This window comes from Solanum stenotomum, unplaced genomic scaffold (genome assembly GCF_019186545.1).
Source record: "Solanum stenotomum isolate F172 unplaced genomic scaffold, ASM1918654v1 scaffold11691, whole genome shotgun sequence".
In the NCBI taxonomy this organism is placed as follows: domain Eukaryota; kingdom Viridiplantae; phylum Streptophyta; class Magnoliopsida; order Solanales; family Solanaceae; genus Solanum; species Solanum stenotomum.
Window position 1 is genome coordinate 61,690 of NW_026021685.1, and position 7,079 is coordinate 68,768.

Consider the following 7,079-nt stretch of genomic DNA (forward strand, 5'->3'; position numbering starts at 1 on the left):
GCCCAAGTCGAGATCGGAAGAAAAATATCTCAAAGAAGTTATTAATTAACCGAGTATTAATTTAGTAAGATTTTATTGTATAATATTAATTAAGTGTTTCAATATTTTCCAACATTAACACCTTGTTTGGATGGTTGTTACCTGTTGTATTGTATTGTATCGTTAGTTTAAATACAATGTTTGTTTTGATTGTTACTTAGATTCTATTGTATCGTATCGTTGGCTAACAACGAAAAGACTCATTTTATGTAACAACCGATTTGATGTGATCACATCGTTACCTTAATATTTTCTTCTTATTTTATCTTTATTTATTATTTAATAATCACATTTCATCTTTTATACTACCATTTCATCATAGCTCTACTCCGTACCCTACTTTTCTTATAGATTTATCACTTAATTTATGAATGTATGACATTAAATAGCGACAAAAAAGGATATAATATATCTAAACACTGTATCCATTAAAACAATACAGTACGATACAATACAACACAATACAATACAATATAAAGCAATATGTAACAATCATTCAAATAAAGTGTGAGTAGGTTGAGTCGTCCTAATAAATGAATTGAACTAATAAATGCGTCTATTTTTCTTTGAGTTAATGTTTCGCACGTACATATCCTTACGTATGGCCCATTGAGGTCCCAATTTATTCCCATCATCACCTCAAGACAACATTTTTAAATTAAATTCACGTGTTATTTGGTTCTTGTATCTAACGTTATCAAGTTTTTTTCTAAATAAAGGGTTAGTTGAGTTAAATTATTGTACTGAGGTTTTCAATGTCTACCCAAATAAAGTGTTAGAATACCTAATTAATAAGTAAAAATACTATTTTATAGTTTATTTTAGATAAAACATTATGTGAGATGATCATACACTTGGTAAGTAAACGCACGACCTAGTTGAATGAGGTTCGACATTTATTTTATATACCTAAAAAATAATTCTAACCATATATAAATAATAATACTTTCCATTGAAAGGGATTCATAACCCCTGACAATATGCTGGCTCCGCCCCCTACTTGGTTGCATTATTGAAAATATATCTTCCCCAATATATCCTTTTCAACATTATTTTTCACATGTTCTTTTTCTTCATTATCTTTTTGAAGATCCAGTTCAGCTTAAGGTGTAATACTTTGAAATTTAGCGATAACTTTTATTTGTCGCTATTTGTAGGTTTTTACGCATAATAATTTAGGAGTTTACTTATTTTTCTTTGAGTTGATGTTTCGATAAATACATAAATTGTCATGTCCTCATTAGTGGCGGAGCAAGAATATGGGAAAAAGGACAAATATACTCTCGAACTATCGTAAATGGTGTGGAAGTACCCTCTGTCATACTTTTGGAACATTGGTGCCCCTGCCGTAAAAAAACTAGAGCATATATTCTTGCTAAATTGATTGCCTGAATACCAATCTAATACAATAATTTATATCATATAATGCATGTTTCTTAATAATTTTATAAATATTTTTTTAGCTAGTCATTTTATACCACAACGACATACCAACAAAATTTCTATCAAATATTGTTATGCATATATTTGTAATTAAAATATTACGTAATATTATAAATAAAAAGATTAAAATAATATTATGTAAATAATGATTTTAACAGCTAAGCATTGAAACTAGCGTAATAGACAACTGTCTTGTTGTAATTATTAAAACAAGAAATGACGTGTGAATAAAATACTGGAATTCCCAACTTTTGGATCACCTTGGAAAAAATCGTGATTTGTGCAAACATAATTTTCACTTTGTCATTGAGTGATTGATACTCCCATCATAATAAAAGCCCCCATGATTCAACTCACAAAACAAAAAGATTGATACTCCCATCTACTGCCGACAAAATAAATTCATATTTTAATAATTCGCCTATATTTAATGGGTTGGGTGAATGATTTTTTACATGAATAAATATGGATTGATATCCATATTCAATTCATAAAAATATGAGTAAAATACGGATTAGACAAATGGGTTAAACTTTTAACTTTTATTCACTATAAATTCATGATATCAATAAAAAAAAAAAATTGTAATTTCTCTTGTTTTTTATGTTCTTCTATAGAACTAATTATTTTTCACTATAATTGAAAAGGTAAAGTCTTTGGTCCTCCAAAAATATATATTTTAAATGTATATTTCTTTTGTTACTTATAACTATATTTTTTTTATTTGTTTAATTTTATATGAATAATAGAATATAGTGTAAAATAAGCAAATCATGTATTAGTCTTGACATTGCTTAAAGTGCATTAAGCATGCTTTAGTCCTAAAATGCAAATATTCATTAACTTTGAAATTAAAAATATTTTCCCCTTGTTATTACATAATTGTATTTTATATTGAAAAGTTATAAGATTTTTTTTTTTTACTTTTATGATACAATAAAACTAAACGAAGCATTTTCAACATTTTTCATCTAAAAAAAGACTAAAATATTTTCTTCATGTTAAATTCTTAAGTAAGTACTATTTACTCAAGAAAATATGGATAAATATGAGTAAACTAGTATTTTACCCAATTCATTTCTTACCCAATCCATTTTTACCATATCAAATATGAACGGATTGAATTATTACCCATTTTATGTTGACCCATTTTCAATCTGCCCAAATTTGACCCAATCCGTCCATTTGCCAACACCTACTCCCACCTTATAGTACAATTTCCCATTTTCCTTTTTTCTTCACCTACCGTAATATATTTGTTAAATTTGAATCTGATACACTCATTAAGATTGTATCAGATAGTAATATATTTGTAATTATTTGTAATTATTAAAACAAGAAATGACGTGTGAATAAAATACTGGAATTCCCAACTTTTGGACTACCTTGGAAAAAATCGTGATTTGTGCAAGCATAATTTTCACTTTACATTGAGTGATTGATATTCCCATATGTGCCGACAAAATAAATTCATATTTTAATAATTCACTTATATTTAACGGGTTGGGTAAGTGATTTTTATATGGATAAAATATAAATTGTTATTCATATTCAAGCCATAAAAATATGGGTAAAATATAGATAAACTATAAGTAAAATATGGATTAGTCAAATGGGTTAAGCTTCTAACTTTTATTCACTATAAATTCATGATATCATTAAAAATATTATAATTTCTCTTACTTTTTATGTTCTTCTATAGAACTAATTATTTTTCACTATAATAGAAAAGATAAAGTCTTTGGTCCTCCAAAAATATATATTTCAACATTTGACCCAAACCGCTCATTTGCCATCACTACTCTCACCTTATAGTACGATTTCCCATTTTCCTTTTTTCTTCACCTACCGTAATTTATTTGTTAAATTTAAATCTGATACACTCATTAAGAAAATAATAACTGACATGATTACTATTTTAGCACGTTATCCCTATTAATTGATATATAGTATTAAGTCTCAAAAATATCTTAAATATACAACATAATTTTTTGTTGAGTAATTAGTATTGGCATGCTATGTGGCATCCTCATGGCATTTAACAACTTCCGTTAATAAAAAGGGTACTTTTGACCCAATAGTTTGACTGGAAGGGTACGTAGTTTTGAGCCGAAATATAGTTTAAGGGTATATATGAGCTATTTCGGATAGTTTAAGGGTATTTTTGACCCTTTTCCGTGATAATAATAATAACGGAAAAGTGCATAAAGTAGCTTTCAGTCATGCGAATTGGTATAAAATTAGCTTTTATCTATTTATTCAGGTATAAAATGTCCTTGACGTTAATCTTTTGATTTTTTTTTGCCCTTATCTTTAACGGTCTAATTAAATGATAACCTCAATTAACAAATTCATTACAATCTTGTTGATTATCCTAACAATTAATTGAGTTAATTAAAAATATCACAAAACATCCAACTGCTATATTTGATGTATGCACTGAGAAAAAGACTTAAAAGTGTAATAAAGTGAATCTTTTTAGAAGAATCCTATGATATAACGAGCATATTATTAGAGTATTTCTTTTATCTTAATGGTGTTGATGATTTTTTTTTGTTTATCAAAGTGGCTGTTTAATTTTGAGGTGACGGGAATTCAGTACACTTCAAATTTTTGTTTACCAAAGTCCTCAATTTACACCACTTGTTTTTCTTGAGACCTCAATGCACATGTAACATGTGTTTTTTTTATCATTGTTTGATATCACATTGAATTTTATATAATAACACGTGATATATATTACATAAATAATTTGATATATATGCATGTGCTATTTAAATATTATTTTATTTAATTGTATGTGTCAAATAACTAATGATATAAGAAAAGTTATTGCCAACGAATTTGTATTTTTAAATTCAAATTTATACTATTTTTATATTTTTATAAAATAGTTTTATTTAAATTATATTTTATGTTTGAATCATATTTCATATTACTTTAAACAAAGTATTCAAGTTATAACTATTTATTGCGAAAAAGTATGATCAATCATAACTCCATATCCAATTTCAATTATTTTTAAAAAAAATTAAAAAAAAAATCAAACATGATACATGATAGTACTCATTGGTAGGTGGGAAACCTAATCTCCTATCTGCTTCTTTGCATTAACTTCAAATTATACTCCCTCTGTTCCTAATTATTTGTCCACTTTTGAATTAACATCCTTATTAAGAAAAACAATGATTGACATAGTAAGTTTACCATTTTATCCCTATTAATTATGAAGTAGATAAATTAAGAACTTAAAATTTTCAAAAAATTATATTCTACTTTTTTCAAAATAATTAATTGAGGATATAATAAGTAAATTTTTTTGTCCTTTCTTGATTTGTCAAAAATGGACAAGTAAATAGGGACAACTAAAAAAAGAAAAAAAAATAATTAGGGACAGATGGAGTATGTGGTGTTTATTTTTTATACATTTTTTTAAAATTTAAAAATCATTAATTAGAAGATGTCTTTGTAGTTTTTATTTTTTAATGATAATTATTATTAAAAATAGAATTTAAAAAATAATAATTAATTATCTAAACTTTTAAAATGATTGATAGTTTAATATATATATATTTAAAAATTACGGTAATTAATTTGAGATAAAAGAGAGAGTGATAAAATAATATTTAAACATGGTAGGTGGGAAAAGTGTCATGAAGAAATCATTTCCTCAATCATTTTCCCAATATATTTTATTTTATTATTATAAATAGAAAGCATTGTAGACCTATCAACTTGTGTCTTCAAACCTTCTAAAATTGTCTTTTTTTCCCTCTTAACATTTTTGTCACATAAAAAATGGATTTTAATGACCAAATTCAAGTAAAAATCATGTCCAAAAAACTCATAAAACCATCCTCACCAACACCAAATCACCTCCAAAATTACAAATTATCTTTTTTTGATCAACTAGCTGAGCAAACACTGTTGAACAAGGTAGCAGGCTTACATAAAGAAATCTGTCGTTCATGTTTCTATTCAGTGTACTAATACATGTACTTATACAACAAAGAATAAACCTAGTAATCTATTTTAGGTAGAATTCTATTTTAGGTAGAATACATATAAAAAACAGCAAATAAATATTACTAAAATAAAACTTCCTAGAATTGCAGTCTCTTGTCGTCAATAGTCCCCCTCAAGTTAGTGCATAAATATCTATCATGCCCAACTTGTCAATCGTTTCATGAAATATTTTTCATGGTACTGCCTTTGTAAGGACATCTGCGAGTTGGTTTATAGACTTTACATATGGAAACTGGATGATCTTCTGATCAAATTTTTCTCTAATGAAATGACGATCCACTTCGACGTGTTTAGTGCGATCATGTTGCACTGGATTTTGTGTTATTTGAATTGCAGATTTATTATCACAAAACAACTTCATAGGTCCAGCACTTTCAACTCCAAGATCACGCAGAACTCTTTGGATCCATAATAGTTCACATAAACCATGCGTCATACCTCGAAATTCCGCTTCTGCACTTAATCGAGAAACAACTTTTTGTTTCTTACTTCTCCAGGTAACAAGATTACCTTCAACAAATGCGAAGTAACCTTAAGTCGATCTCCTGGTTGAGTGATCTCCAGCCCAATCAACATCGGTGTAGCCTTCAACAGTTGGTGCTTCATTCTTTGAGTACATCAACCCTTTTCCAGGAGCATTTTTCAAATACCTTAGCATCCTATGGACTGCATTCATGTGTTCTATACTTGGAGCATGCAAAAACTGGCTCACCACACTTACCGCATATGCAATATTCGATCTAGTATGAGTTAGATCAACTTTCTCACTAGCCAATGATAACAAACTTTGTCTGTTAATTGTTGCACAGAAGAAATTACAAGTTGTTGGTTCATCTCCATCGATATTTCAGCTGGTTTGCAATCAAGCATTCCAGTTTCTGTTAATAAATCCAATACATACTTTCGCTGGGAAAGAGACATTCCCTGTCTCGACCTTGACACTTCAATACCTAGGAAATATCTCAGTTGTCCTAAGTCATTCATTTCAAACTTGGTCGCTAAGTATTGTTGTAGTTTCTCCATTTCTTCGGGGTCATCACCAGTTAATACCATATCATCTACATATATAATCAATGTTGTTATCTTTCCCTCATTTTGTTTAATAAACAAAGTATGGTCAGAGTTACTTTGCAAGTAATCAACAGACTTCATCTCTGAAGCTAACCTCCCAAATCAAGCTCTAGGCGACTGTTTTAGCCCGTAAAATGATTTTTTCAGTTTGCATATTTTGTCTTTATGCATTGTTCCTTGCTTAATGCCTGGTGGAAACTCCATGTATACTTCTTCCTCCAAGTCACCATTTAGAAAGGCATATTTTACATCAAACTGCCGTAAAGGCCAATCTCTATTCACTGCAATAGATATAAGAATACGAATAGTATTGAGCTTGGCTACTGGTGCAAACGTTTCTTGGTAATCAACTCCATACTTCTGAGCATAACCCTTCGCAACTAGCCTCGCCTTGTATCTATCAATGCTTCCATCTACATTAAGTTTCACAGTATATGCCCATCTACAACCAATTGTCTTTTTTTTTCTTGGCAGCGGAACTAACTCCCAAGTTGAGTTTC